Source organism: Nematolebias whitei, chromosome 3 (genome assembly GCF_014905685.2).
Source record: "Nematolebias whitei isolate Nwh7 chromosome 3, NemWhi1, whole genome shotgun sequence".
In the NCBI taxonomy this organism is placed as follows: Eukaryota; Metazoa; Chordata; class Actinopteri; order Cyprinodontiformes; family Rivulidae; genus Nematolebias; species Nematolebias whitei.
Window position 1 is genome coordinate 7812814 of NC_056500.1, and position 15139 is coordinate 7827952.

The window sequence follows — 15139 nt, forward strand, 5'->3', positions numbered from 1 at the left end:
ATGTAATGAGATTGGCTGGTAGGCTGCAGCGGGACCTTCTGATGAGCTGCTGCCGGGGCCTGGAGACAGGCTGCAGGAAGGAAACCAGAACAGAAATCCTTTGAAGCTTTCTTCCCAACAAGAGTTTTCTTTGATTTAGGTAAGGAAATGAAACTCACCCAGAGTTGGAGCCGAGGAGGTCCATAGAGGAGGTGAGAGAGGCCTGAAGCTTCCTGGGGGAGGAGATGCCATTGTTGGAGGCACCGAGGGCGGTGCTGTGGACTCCAGGGTGGGCAGCACCTCCTCCTAAGGTGTGGTGGGCATGAAGTGACCTGGGCAGACTGGCAAATCGCCCCTCAGCCATCATCCTTAACTCTGGAAGAACATAACATTCTCAGTCAAAGATGAGGTGAACCAGACGATGAGGAGTTGCTGACAACAATACGGAAACTTTGTTGACAAATATAAAAACAAGGCATTTATTATCTAACTCTCACTGGTATGACAAAAGATTCACAAACTGAAAGAGATCCAGAACCACCAAATATTCTCACAAACTGTGGCTGATTGACGTTCACACCAGCCGTCACAGGGATGTTGTCTTTACATTATTGTATACCTGCACTTGCATCATTAAACACCATATGTCACACCTGAATTTAGGGAATTTACTGTTTTGACTTTGTGTGACAACTCACATTATCATAAAACTGTTTGGTGTTTGGACACATTTTTTAAATTAATTTGATCAAATAATAACTTAAATGCCATATTTTTTTTATTACAATTGGAGTAATTAAGAAAGCACATATAAGTAACAACATTATATGTTTCAAGTAAAAAAAAAAAGGCAGCAAAGTTCAGTGATATCATAAGAGGAGAAAAGGCAAACTGGATATAAATGGAAGCACCATACCTGCAGCTAAAACGTTAAGGACATCAACAGATCCAGTAAATCTAAACCAGTATCACCTCAGCCAGTCGTACAGACTTTTTGGATCGGTGTTATTAATTTAATCAGACACAGAGCTGACTACAATCCACACTGTCTGTCACTGAGTAAAGTTTCAGCTACTACCACGTCAAACTCAATATCTGTAAACCTGACTAAAGTACAGCCATTAATAAGCTACGGTGGCCATCTTGAATTTGGCTGACATAAGTTTTTCAGCTATAACGGTACATCCAATAATCACTTTCTGAGAATTTCATAAAAACGGTAAAATTCCTGATATTCACGATATTCCTAAAGTCAACTTTTTTAAAAGGATTTTAAATTAACAAGAGATTCAAGTTCAAATTGATGAAATATATGAAGGAACATTTAGACTTTGCTCTCGACAGCTTTATTTTCACCCATGGGGGAGTTCTCTCACGGGATGATACGGAGACCACAGACATAAATACACAGTGATGAACAAGACAGATAGCTTAGCAGGGTTGGAAAAAACCACTGGACAGGTTCTTGATAAATTCCCCTGCTGTGTGAGAATGGCTGGACAGCACACCATCATCTGCTCTGAATCACTCACCCCGCAGCCGTTAGTCACTCCCAACAAACCAAAACACCCGGAGACGGATCTGCAGGAAGGCTGACTTCTAATGATGCTCCTGAGCTCAAAGCTCATCAAGAATCTGACCTCAGCATCTCTGCTGGGTTTTGTTATCTGAACAAGCAAACCGTGACCAGAGAATACAAAACGCACTCCTCACACCCATCCATCAACTGCTACTTCATTATCGCCCGCTGCTGAAGGCTTTTGACTTGTGTTTGTGTGAAGGTGTAGTTACTTCAAATGTATCATTATCAAAAAAGCTCAAGAACCCACGGATGGATGTTATTTATTTTAATGAAACTCTTAGAAAGGAATCATTTGATCTGCATGTTTGAATGATTACTTTTTAATCCGTCCAGTTTAAGATAGCCAACACAAAAATGGCTCCAAACTGTCGATTTCACAGATATTGAGCTACAATTTATGGTAGTAGTAGAGGAGAGTCATTCTCAACAAATATGCCAAGCTCAAACACATCTTGCAATGTTGCATGAGGGTGCGAATAATTCACAATTCGTCATTTAATTACAAGGATTGAGCAGGATGGTTATAACTCACATCTGTTTTACCAGGAATTCAATTCTTCTAAAGGGCATTTGAATACAGCAAGTCCTTTATTTCACGTAAAAATGTAAACGTGAGTATTTGTTTCATTCGTTTTTCTTTCTAGCTCCTCTCATTAAAATTAATACTTTGCATTTATTAGAGAAAACATTAGATTGAGACTGTTTTCCCTGCTTCTGAACAAACAAACACACACACATATATATTTTTTGTTGTTGTTGTTGTTTATTTATTAATTTATTCAAATAATAATAATTAATAATAATAAAGTGTTGTGTTATCATCATTGTACAGTATGTTTCCATGCAATGGCGAAATTGGCTCTCTGCATTTAACCCATCCAACCCCAGGTGGAGCCGTGGGCATCTATTGAAAGCGCCCGGGGAGTAATTGGGGATAGGGTGGGCTGCTCAGAAACGCCACGAGATGTGCAATGACTGGGGCTCGATCAAACCTGGGGCTTTTGGGTCCCGGGTCGGCTGCCCTGCCTCTACCCCATCCTAATGTGTGCTTAGTTTGTATTAGAACGTCAGGTTACTGCTTCAGTGGTGTAAACATCAGTACATGTAATAAGGTACTCTAAAAGGAAATTGCTCTTTAGTATTGTATCTGTAATACTTTGTATGTCAGCCATTGGTCAGTGCTAGTAAAGAAAGCTGCAACCTCAGCACTTGATATGTTAAAATATGTGAAATGTTAAAAGAGTCTGGAGTTTTTGTGAATTGGGGTATTTTACCAGCTGTGACTTGTTTTAAATCTGAATCAAACCGAATGAAGCAGGGGGTCAACGAGTCATAAACTTTTACTGATGAATATCAACAAAAGTGCAAATACAGCGAGAGAGAGAGGGACAGCTGGCCTGTTCATGACCCTTCATTGTGTCAAGTGAGGTTCATGCACATACATACCCACTAACACACACACACACACACACACACACACACATACAAAGCACACTGTAAAAGAAGTACTAAGGCATGCAGGATCAGAATGGATTCCTCTGGGGGGCAGAATGACTCCAGCAGGAGTCTTACAAACCCTCAGGGATTCAGCTGTGTGTGTGTGTGTTTGTGTGTCTGTTTGTGTGTCCCAGTTCCTGACCATCTGCTGGACACACAACCTCCTCGTGAAGAAAGGAATGACCCTGAGTAAAACCACAAACACTTAATCAATATTTAAATAAATAGTTTCTGCTCAGAGCTACAGGAAGTCTCTTAAAGAATGAAAACATCTTCATAACCTTCATCTAATCCTTCCATCCCATTTATTTCTCAGTCCAGCATGTTTCGACCTCATCTTTCTTTGCTCCATCCCTTCTCATCCATCTTTCTCTTTGAGTACCCCCCCCCCCCCCACACACACACACACACACACACATACACACAGACGTCCTCTCCCTTTCTGTCCATCATGTCAACTCTTCTTCTGCCTCCTGACTTTTGTCTCCTCCTTTTCTTTGTCTTTTTTAACAATGATACACTTTTCATAGCCTCATCCTCCTCCCAGCAGCTGTTTAGCAACAAATAGCATCACTCTGCGTTACACACACTTTAGTGCATCTGGAGCCCTTCATTCTAAATGAAGACTTAATCATAAAAGTCAGTATGAAAGACCAAAACAAAGATGTTTCCCCCACTTTTAAAGTTTGTTTCTTCGGACTGGAATTGTATCATATCAGATTGTATCAGATATGCCGGTTCTCTAAACTTACACACGGGACAGATCAAGTCTTAGCATGGACTTAGCTGATCAAAAGAGTTGTACATTTCTCAGGTTTCTTTAAGTTAAGAAATAAAGAAATTAGAAACAAATGAGTAAATAAGTAAAAGAGTAATAAATGTGTAATAAATGAGTCATAAACAAGAGTTTATGTTTTACATAAACTTAAAAATGTTTAAAATCCCTTCAGGTGTGAGTCCCCCCCTCCCCATAATTACAGTCTGAAATGAACCTAACGATGATTAATAACCAAAAACGTGTTTCTATGCAGTGGATCACTGAGAACACCTTGATCCTGATGAGTGGGAGCAACACAAAGGCTGACTGCACATTTTGTTTTTCTTGTTCTTGTTAGCGGATGAGTTCTCCCCCTGCACCTCGGTGCCAAGTGTTATATTTTTAGCAACACGGTCTAAATTTAATATTATTAACCAATTGTCAACTTACATACATTCCAGCAATTACAGTAAAGCTATATTCTGCTTCACACCTTGTCCTTGAGATGTGTAATGAACTAGAGGTTATTTTAATGCGTGTTAACTTGAGGTGGCGCGCCGCTAGGCTGCGACAGTTTGAGAGTTGTCGATTCAAAACTGCAAAACAATTGCAAGAAGATAGACTGCCAAGCACAAGTTTGTTGCACTTTATGTTCAAATCTCAAGTGACAAGACAACAAAATATGATTCAACACTCAGATTCCATCATGGATTATTATGCTGCACTTTACTTTGACCTGTCTAAAGCTTTTGACACTGTGGACCATGACATCTTGTGTCATAAGCTCTCAGAAATTGGTTTCTCAGTTCACATCATTGGTTGGTTTCGCTAACTATCTCTCAGACATTATGTTCAACATAATGGTACTTCTTCCAGTTATTATCAGTTAACAATGGTGTACCACAAGGCTCAGTCTTAGGACCCACCATCTTCATAATCTACATAGGTAATGTAGGTCAGAGCATCCCTGATGCATCCTTAAGCCCCCAGTATACTACCGCTTACATCCATACGCAGCGGTACGCATGTACGTACGCAGAGGTACGAGCGTACCCCCAGGGCATGTCCGTGCAAAGCTCAAATTTTTACGACCGCATACGCAGTGTTGCACAATAAACTGCCCAGCAGTGGACTGTTTTGTATGTGACACCAATGTATTAAATTCCCCTTCTTCATCTCTGATCTGGCCTTTTCTTTTGTTTTTTTGCCAAGAGGCAGTGATCTCTTCCTCCTCCGTTGATGCCATGACTGAAATGGTGAGAAATGAAGGAATTTGTCACGAGCGAATTAAACTCAGGTCCAGCATGGCTGCGGGAGGGTCTGGAGATTTCCTGGTGGGCTGGTCTGATGTGTGGGCTGTAGAGCCAGCGCTCCCTGTTTTTTTTTTATTTTTAAAATATTTTTATTAACAACATATAAACACAGAACACCGCTGTGGTGGAGGCTGCCAGCGCTCGCTGTTTTTTCTTTTTTCTGATCTGCCAATCAATCCAGTAGGCGTGTCAGCAAATGACCAATCGGCGACCTCAATTTGTCCCGAAGGTAAACGCCCCTTGTCTGTGAAGCTGCTCTGCAGCTGCTCGGGGTGTACGCTGGAGTATGAAGTCTGAACCCTCTGCGTACAGTACACGTGTACGTACGCGGGAACGGACGTACGCGGCAGTATACTGGAGGCTTTACATTTCTATGCTGATGACACAGTTGTTTACTCTCATGCTAAAACATTTTCTATGGCTTTCCAGCCTTTGCAATCCGCTTCAGATTTATTCCGTCTCAAACTTGTCCTAATTGCCGACAAAACCAAAGGGATGCTTTTTTTCAAACAGGAAGTCAGTCCCAGCAGTTCTTCCTTCGATTTTATCTTCCAATGGTGCTCCTATTGAGTTTGTCGATTCCTACAAATATTTGGGTATCTTGGTCGACTCACATCTCTCTTTTAAGCTCCGCATGGAAAACTTGGTAAGAAACTAAAAGTTAATTTGGGTTTCTTTTTCAGAAATAGATCCAGTCTAACTGAACGCTAGGAAATGCCTTGTAATTGTGACTTTCCTTCCCTCCATTGACTACGGTGCTATTATTTACATGAACATTCCTACAAGCTCCCTGCAGATGTTGCATGCTGTCTATCATGGTGCGCTAAGATTCATAATTGGCTGTAACTACCGTACACATCACTGCACCCTGTATTCACTGGTGAACTGGTCATCATTAACAAAAACGATTAAATCGTGTCATTCCTCAGTCTATGGCCTGCCATCCAGATCTGCCACGTAGGTAGCCTTCACTGCTGTGTTTCAAGCAGACCTCTTGTTGGAATCTCAAAAGTAGACTTTTAACATGTGCAAAGCACACCCATCCAAAACAATCAATCATCATGTACAACAATCAAATGTTTTAGGCCTGATGGCCAACTTGCTACTCACAAAAACAGCCTGAGCAAATACAGCATGCGCTCTCAGGACATTATTACATGCAACCTGTATAAATAAAGGTTGAATAGAATGAATGCTGTTGTCCAACATGTCAATTAATGAGATATTACCTTTGAGCTTAGCTGTTGTCTTCAGTTGACACTACCAATAAATATACTTTATTAGTAGTGTCAACAAAATCCTTCCTTCAAATGCAGTCCTTCATCCTGCATCATGAAGGACCCCACTCAGCCAGCACACATTTTTTGCCCCACTCCCCTCAGGAAGGAGGCTAAGGAGCATTAAGTGTAGAACCACTAGACTGAGGAACAGCTTCTACCCTGAGGCTGTTACTCATGTATCTCTAACCAGAATAATTACTGTGAAAAATCACATCATGTTGCTGCTGATCTATTTCATGTTGCTGCTGATCTGTTTCATGTTGATGTGTTCATTCGTGCTCATCTGCTCACACAGACTCATGTTCGTGCTGCTGTTCGACGTAAAGTTTTTATGCTTAGTGTATATTTAGTTGATGTTTTTCTTAGTTCATATCTTAGATCTTATTACTGTTTTTCTTTGACATTTTATTGTTGGATGTAATTGGGACACTGCGTACATTGTCTTGTTACGACAATAAAGAATCTCCGACTTTCTGACTCTGAGAATAACATAACCGGGAAAGGATTAGGGATTCTTTTTTTCTTCTTCTTCTTCTTCTTCTTTCAGCTTTTCCCTCTTCAGGGGTCGCCATAGCAAGTCATCCTCCTCCATCTCACTCTGTCCTTTGCATCCTGTGTCCTCACTCCAACCTCCATGTCCTCTCTAACTGCATCTACAGTATATATATCCTCTTTATCTTTTTCTTGGCAGTTGCAATTCTAACATCCTTCTACCATTATACCCACTGTCCATATTCTGGACATGTCCAAACCATCTCAGTATGCCCTCTCTAACTTTATCTCCCAGTTGTTCAACCTGTGCTGCACCTCTGATGATCTCATTCCTAATCTTATCCATCCGTGTCACTCTTAAGGAGAACCTCAACATCTTCATTTCTGCCACTTCCATTTTGTTCTCTTGCCTTTTTCCCATGTCTCTGTCTCCAGACCATACAACATAGCTGATCTCACCACTGTCTTGTAAACTTTTCTTATGGATTATTTTATTATTATTATTATTTATTATTGCATAAAACTCTGATCAACTTGAGAAAGTTTATAAATATAGAACAAGGATTCAGGGAATACTTGCAAAACTATATTTTTACAAAGGAGAATAGAGACATTGTACTTTAATGGGCACTTTTCAACCAATCAGATGTGTTTCCTTGACAAGTTTATAGCAGACAAAACATTCTGAAATGAGCTCGTTACACACACACGCACACACGTGCACGCGCACACACACATGCGCGCAGCCTTGGGTGGGAAACAAGCATAGATTAACAGGAAGCGGAAATGATAGTATAAACATTTGAACAACAAACAAGCCTTTATGTAGGATTACTGACAATAAAACAAATATACCCATCTTCCCACTTATTATAAGAATCAAAGACAAAACTTTTCTTTTATGTTCAGTTCAGTTTAGCTGAACTTTTTGATAGCAGGCTCTTGGTAACAGAAAACATCCATCAGGACTGAGGAGGCTTTGCTTAATCCTGTAAAGTGCTGGTTTCAAAAACTTCTGGGTTTTCTGCAGGAGTCCTAAAGAGTGGCCCGTTACATTCACAAGGACCAACATGAGTTATAGTCATCTCTGGAGCATACAACACAAAATGAATGTCAAGAAGTCTCCTTGTGTGTGTTTAACATAAAAAAAACCTGAATTTCAAACATATAATAACATCACATGTAGGTCTATCATTACGCTCCAACACAATGGAGAGGACGAACACAAACATCGACATGCTTGGGAATGAGGGATTTCCTCCAGCTAGAGTTTTCCTGCTATGAAGCACACACACATATGCATGCACATGCACACACGCACACATATGCATTAGCCAAACCACCCCTGGCCAGACGTGAACAATGGGAACAACTGTCACATGACCGCTGTGTAGAGCCAGTCTTTGTTTGACAAGGAGAGAGGTGTCCTACTGCGCTCTTCTGCGCGTGGGCCCACCATGTGTGTGTGTGTGCGTGTAAAGTGTGTGTAACATGTTAATGAGACTCTTATTAAATCCCACAGCAGTAGCTGCCATTTTCAAACGTCTAAATCTTTGTGTTTGTCTCTTTTTCCTCACTTTCTCACACATTCACACCTGACTTTTGTCAGCGTGCGTTCTCATTTTGTGCGTCTGCTCAGAGGGAGGTCAGCGCAGCCTCATTACGGTCACTGGTAACTCCACTTTCACTCAGTTATCACAGGGTCAGCTCAGTTTACACCCACACTAGACGATTAGTTTTTAAAGTGCTTGAATATTAACAGATCTAATAAGCATTTAGTGCCATTTCTAAAATAATCCCTGCCCTCTTATGCTTCTAAACAAAGACGATCCTTGACTATTTATTGAAATATTCACATATTAGTACTTGATTGGAGGCTTTACTTCCATTTTGTTAGGCAGAAGTAGCATGGTAAATTGAAGAAGTTCTTTTTTAGCTGCTGTAAGTGAGTCACAGCTGTTAAGTGGTAACATCAAGGTTGAGATCTTTGTTTTTCCTCCTGGTAAGTGCAGAGTGATGTGGGTGTAATGAATCAGAAGGACAGGCAGTGACTGATAAAACCAAAATATAAATCTGATGTTTACACGTGAGTGAGGCTCATCGTTTCCTAAAATCTGTTTCTGCATGTCCATTAAAAAAAAAAAAAAGGTTAGCATGTTTCCAAAAGAGTAGACGTAAACAGGAACATTTTGTGGGCAATAATGAGGCAAAAGTTACAAACATTATTTTCCTGCTAGTTTGTATAAAGTCTGGAGACTGATAACACACGTTCGGGTGATATCAAGGTGATTCACTGAACTTCAAGCTCAGCTGCACAATAAAACTAGCATGCAGACTTTTATATACTGATGTGCAAATGCAGAAGGGAAAGGTCACGGATGCATTTTAACTTTTGACCAAGCCGAGATAAGGCTGCACAGTATCTGAAAAACTTGCATTGTGTGATATTATTGTTTAAATATTTTTTTTGTTTAAACCAGAACATCACAGCCTGTGAGAGTCCGCAAAAATATTATTAGCATGCATTATTAACATGCTGTTAGCAAAATATTATTAGCATGGTTCTGCTAAAGGTTTCTTCTTCATGAGGGAGTTTTTCCTTTCCACTGTCGCCTTCATGCTTGCTCAAGATGAGAGTTCTGTGATGGAGTTAAACTCAAAGCAGTCTGCTCCTCAGATAAATAATATTAAATTATTATTATTATATATGAATGTTTCTGTTCAGTGCCCTGAGACGACTTCTGTTGTGACTTGGCGCTAAAGAAATAAACTGAATTGAATTGAACAGAACAAGAATGGTAATTGAAATATATATAATAAAATCTATATTCTATAATGTATGATTAATTGCAGTTCTTTGTAATATTGATATTGTGATGATAATTTTTTTTTTTTTATATTTTGCATCTCTGTCCACAAGTTGTCTCATATTTTCACCTGTTATACTAAACTTTTCTAATTACTGCAAAGTTTTATTTTTAGTTACAAGACCATTTCCTGGAAAGTTGAACGGTTTATAAAGGGAGCTTTAAGCTTTAAATGCCAAACATCCTTAATGTCTCTTATTATGTTATATGATGGTGTTAAGTGTTTCAAGTATTTAAAAACAAAGACAAAATCAATTTGTATTTAATCTCAAGTATCATCTGTTTTGATAACTATAATACGTTCCTGTATAGTATTAATTTAAAAAATGGACAAAGCACTATCAAAGCAAAGAACAGTGCTTCTTATACATGTGCAGCTTCTGAGCGAGCTAAACCTTATTTGTAGTGACTAACAAGTTGCATAATGTTGACAGTCTGCAGAAATATCACCAATTACCACCGCAGACCCAAGAAACACAACAACACACATACAAACTGCCTCTGGGAGCATACAACCATCACAAAAACCATCATTTCTTGAAAGCTGAATCTCAGAAACTCCATTGTGAAGTGTAGACATGACACTGACTAATGTCTGAAACAACCTGCTGCTTACATCTGGGGTTTTTTTTTCTGCATGAAATATGGCACAGACTTTCTCACGCACAGAGACACACACACTTTTGTCGTCATGTGTGCTGTTTAAAGCTGCGTCCACATTTGGAGGGTCAGAGTTTTCGTTTGAGCAGCAGTCAGTCAACCTGTCAGACTGACTCTGACCTACAAGAGAAGCTGTGTTTTGTTCAAAGCAACACTTTTCCTGTTAAACAGGCAATCTTTTACTGCACACACACAGAAATAAACTGACGTTAAAGGCTTAGAACGAGATAAAACTAATAATTACTGACAAAACAAGAACAAAATAGCAGCTGGAATAAATGATGTTGATCTTATCTGTCATATTTCATGTAATTATGCCCTGCTGGGGCTTCCAAGCACTAATCTTAACCACCACAGTTACACCCAGCATCTGGGGACGACAACTTATTGCTAAAAAAAAAACAACCTCTCAATGTAAATACAATTCAAGATGAAAACAACAGAATGAGCGATGGAGGGATGGACCGCTGAGAGAGCAGGATAAAACATAAAATTACATAAAAAGCATCCAAAGTCAAAATAATAATAATAAAAAAACTCTCATCAGGATGAATTAAAAATACACAAAGAAGAGCATTGTCATTAATTCAAATGTGTTAACTGTCTTCAGATGTCAACATTGACATGCAGACATGAACTAAAGTGTCTGCTAGTTCACTCTAACATGACTCCTACCTGTCAGGGTGGCCCTTTCTCCTGAACTCTAGTTTAGTTTTGTAGACTTGGATCAAGCTTCTTTTCTTTCATACTGTGAGCCACTTCCTCTCTGCCTCGCTGACCGGCTGAAAGTCTACACGTTCACGCTCCTTCAGGCAGGCAACGACAAGCAGCCCAGCACAAGCTCTGCCCTCCTCTTTCTCCCTCTGGGGAGTGATTTGTGAGCATCCAGCTCCTCCTTCTGCTCCTCTGTGCTTGGGAGGAGTTTTCTTTCTTTCTTTTTTGTGTGTGTTCAGTAGAGTTGTCTCTTATCAACCTGAACTCCTGCCTCTCAGCACTGAACAAAACTCCCCTCTGCCATCTTCTCTCTCACCTTCTCCTCTCGGCTCAGCCTCACATTTTGTGCACCAAGTCCTTTTATTTGGGACCTTCAACACCAACTGATCAGTGCTTTTGACAATATGTCGATGTACTCTGATTTGGCTCTTTGCAGGATCAAGAATAAAAGGAAAATGTTATCTCGGTAAGACTGTGACACCTTCAGGTGCAACGAAGACTCACAAAGTTTAACCCAAAGTTGGCCTAAAACTAAATCGACTCCCTGCTAACCGCACTGGATCAGTCTTCTAACAGGGTTTGTTGCATTGTCTGCAGAAAAAAAACATGCACGGACACATGAACCAGCACACAAATGTGCACGTGTCTGGGTGTTCTCAGTTGCAGACAATACAAAGGAACAGGAGGACAAAGACAGGAGAGAGTGTTGTCCTGAGGGGGGGCCTGCAAAGGCTCACACACCAACAAAACACCTCGCACACACTCAGAGTGAGTGGAAGTCTACTTTTATCATCATTGCATTATTTTTACTGAAATAAGCTGCTAGAGGCAACAATGATTAGATGACTTACACTGATCACGCAGTCAGGGGAAGATGTAATGATCTTCATCTTCTTCTGTGTCGTTGTGATCTGAATGGTTATTTGAACACTTTGGTACCACTGTTTGTGGAATGACGACGCCAGTGGACAGCTGTGTAGAGATGCTTATCACATCCCCCCATAAGAAACCTTCTCTTTCTGTGAGAATGTTTACTTCCTGGGTTCGGTTCTGGAAAACACTGAGACGGGGCACGAGGAGGAGGGGCAGTAGGCCCCGCTGATGAGTTTCTCTTATTTTCCTTCATACAATCAGATGTTTTGAGGTTTGATTGATCACTTTAGGTGTTTTTTAAAGATGGTAAGCTTTTGAGGTATCGTGGATATAAGATGTGTTTATTACAAAATTTAACTTCTATTTGCAGTTCTTTATTATTAAAAATGTTCTGTATCAGTTAGCAGCGGGTCTCGGTAAGTAGGGATGGGGCCGATCCGATCTGGTATCGGTATTGGGCTCCAATACCAGCACAATTTACGTATTGGATTTTTTCAATCCAACCTGCAGAGATTTACGATCCATGATGCATGTCTGTGTCTGCTGAAACGTCTCCACGTGTGATTCCCTGCCAGCTGCTCTGCACGTTGGCTTCAAACTATGGAATGGATTTCCTGAATGGAGGCGTGTCTCATGAACCCAGACTAATAAGACCCGCCTCACATTCAGGAAACCCATTTCATAGTTTGCAGCCAGCTAAAATGTGCAGTAGCACTGTGGCTAACAGCTAACTAACTTTTCATCTAAACATGTCCGCTGTGTGGAAGTATTTTACACTAGAAACACCACAAAGCAAGACAGCAACGTGCAATGTCTGCAGAGCCATAGCACCACATTAAACCGAAGTAAAGTTAGTTTTACGTTGGACATTCGAGCTCCGGGGCTTCAGTGGTTCACACCCCTCATTCAACCGAAGCAGGAAGCCTGACCCCGGCCAGCCACATCCAATCTGCCATGCTCAGTCTGCCCGTCTCGGACGAAGGGCAGACTGAGCATGGCTGATCAAAATCAGACTGCCTGCTTCGGATTGAACGAGAATAACACACCGCTGAAGCCACGGAGCTCGAATGTTTACCGAGAAGTTGCTAAACTTCATCGTAATTAATGACCAACAGCTATTAGTTGTAGAAAACAAAGGATTTCGCAGCTTTATACTTGCAGCCAAGATATAGTTTACCCTCCAGGAAATATTTAACAGTACATCTGTAGACAATCATAAAAAGCATATGAATTGAAAATTCCAAGAAAATTATATATTTTTTAAAATGAAACAAAAACAGTTACATTATAAAGCGATGTAAAATACTAAAAACAGGAACAATGTCTGTGTTGGTTTATGCCATGAACTTACATGTTTAAAGCCCTTTAATTTTTATTTATTTATTATTATTTAATTCATTCATTTAAAAGAAACAAAATAAACAAAACCATCAAAAAGAAAAAAAACATTGAATAAAAAAAGTGCAGAAAGAAGTTAAAAAAAAATTTAATTAGCCCCTTATTTAGAAAAAAAAAACTTTAAACAGTCACTTAAATTAATCACCTTAATATCCACTTTAAAGCTAGGAATAAAAAAAGCATGTTTTGTGTTAGCAGGATTTAATTCTAACTTTGAAACTTGTCCAACATTAATAAAACTTACCTCTTTTGGACATGCATGCATAGATTTGTACAAATTGTACTTGAGAGGAGATTATTGCAGACTCATATAAAATCAATAATGATGATGATATCTGAAAGGTTTCTGTATTGGCCGATATCCAGATTTGGGGATCTGATCGGAAGTTAAAAAAAAAGGTGGATCGGTTCATCTCTAGCTGTAAGCGCACATTGAGACGAACCATTGTCCTGTTTTTTGCAGCGCCCCTTTGTGTTTAAATGATGCAAAGGCTCAGTTAGTTCATGTCAAAGGTTTGATGCCAGACGACTCACTGACATATGACCTCACTTCTTGTTTTAGCAAGTTGCACCTTCCTGGCAATCTGGCTAATCTCACAACAGCAATCTGTCTGAACGAGACCGTAAAGTTTACCCAAAAAATTCCTTCTGACACCGTTTGATCCGCCTCGAGTCTCATTAACAGACGGTTTTGATGAGTCTTAATCCAGCACGTTTTTTTTTTTTTAGTTCTAAGCTTCTTTCCCACTAATTTTGTTCCAATTCTTGTTGGACCAATTGGATTTTTAATCATCTTCTAAATCAACGAGGGAACGCTGGACTGAATGTTTCTTTAACAGCTGTTTCCAATCTCTAAAAGGTTTTGACTCGAAGTCACTGCAGCAGAGGCTCGTGGCTTTAACAGATGCTGTTGACAAATGTTGTTAACAGGCCAAACTAAAAGGTGGCGTCAAGACACCTAGAGAATGTCAACAATCATCATCACCAAAAGCTAAGCTGATATCATTGATGAAACTCACAGAAAGTAATGAATGGATGTAAATTTACCACTAACAGACTTTTAGAGTTGACCTAATTCAAGATGTTTGTCATTGGTGAAGTTTATTAAACTCATAAAATGGCCTTAACTCAGTCCGGTTCACAGACATTGAGCTACATTTGTTGTGGTTGAAGCTGAAAGTCGGGTGTGAAGGTGGGAGGAGGGATGCATTTCTTAAGGGAATGCAAAGTTTTTAAGTTATATTCTTTTGACTACATTTTTATCTATTGGGATAATTTTGTCATGCATGTGCTATTAGCAATGTTTTAAAATTTAATTTGATTTCTGGAGATCATTCCATTACTGTATAAGATTTTTGGCTTCCAACTCCAACTCTGGAAACTGCAGCCCTAAGACCTACAGCTTCTGTCTAACACTTAAACAGCAAACAAACGATGAAAGATTAAAAAAAAAAAAAAACAAAGTGCATGAAATACATTTTTTGGCTCAATCTCAGCAACATTTCCCTCTGACATGTGAACATGACTGGCATATTTGTGTGTGAGGGGCTATTTCCAAGAAGCTGCACGGTGAGTCAGTGGTGTAATCTGTAATCATGTTCTGACTCACCTGAGCCTTCCTAAAACGCACAAAGCACAAGGAGACGTGCTGTTGATGTGGGGGTGTCAGCATGGGGCGGGAGCGAGACTAATCCTTTAAAGATGATTGACACGTGTCTCTACGATGA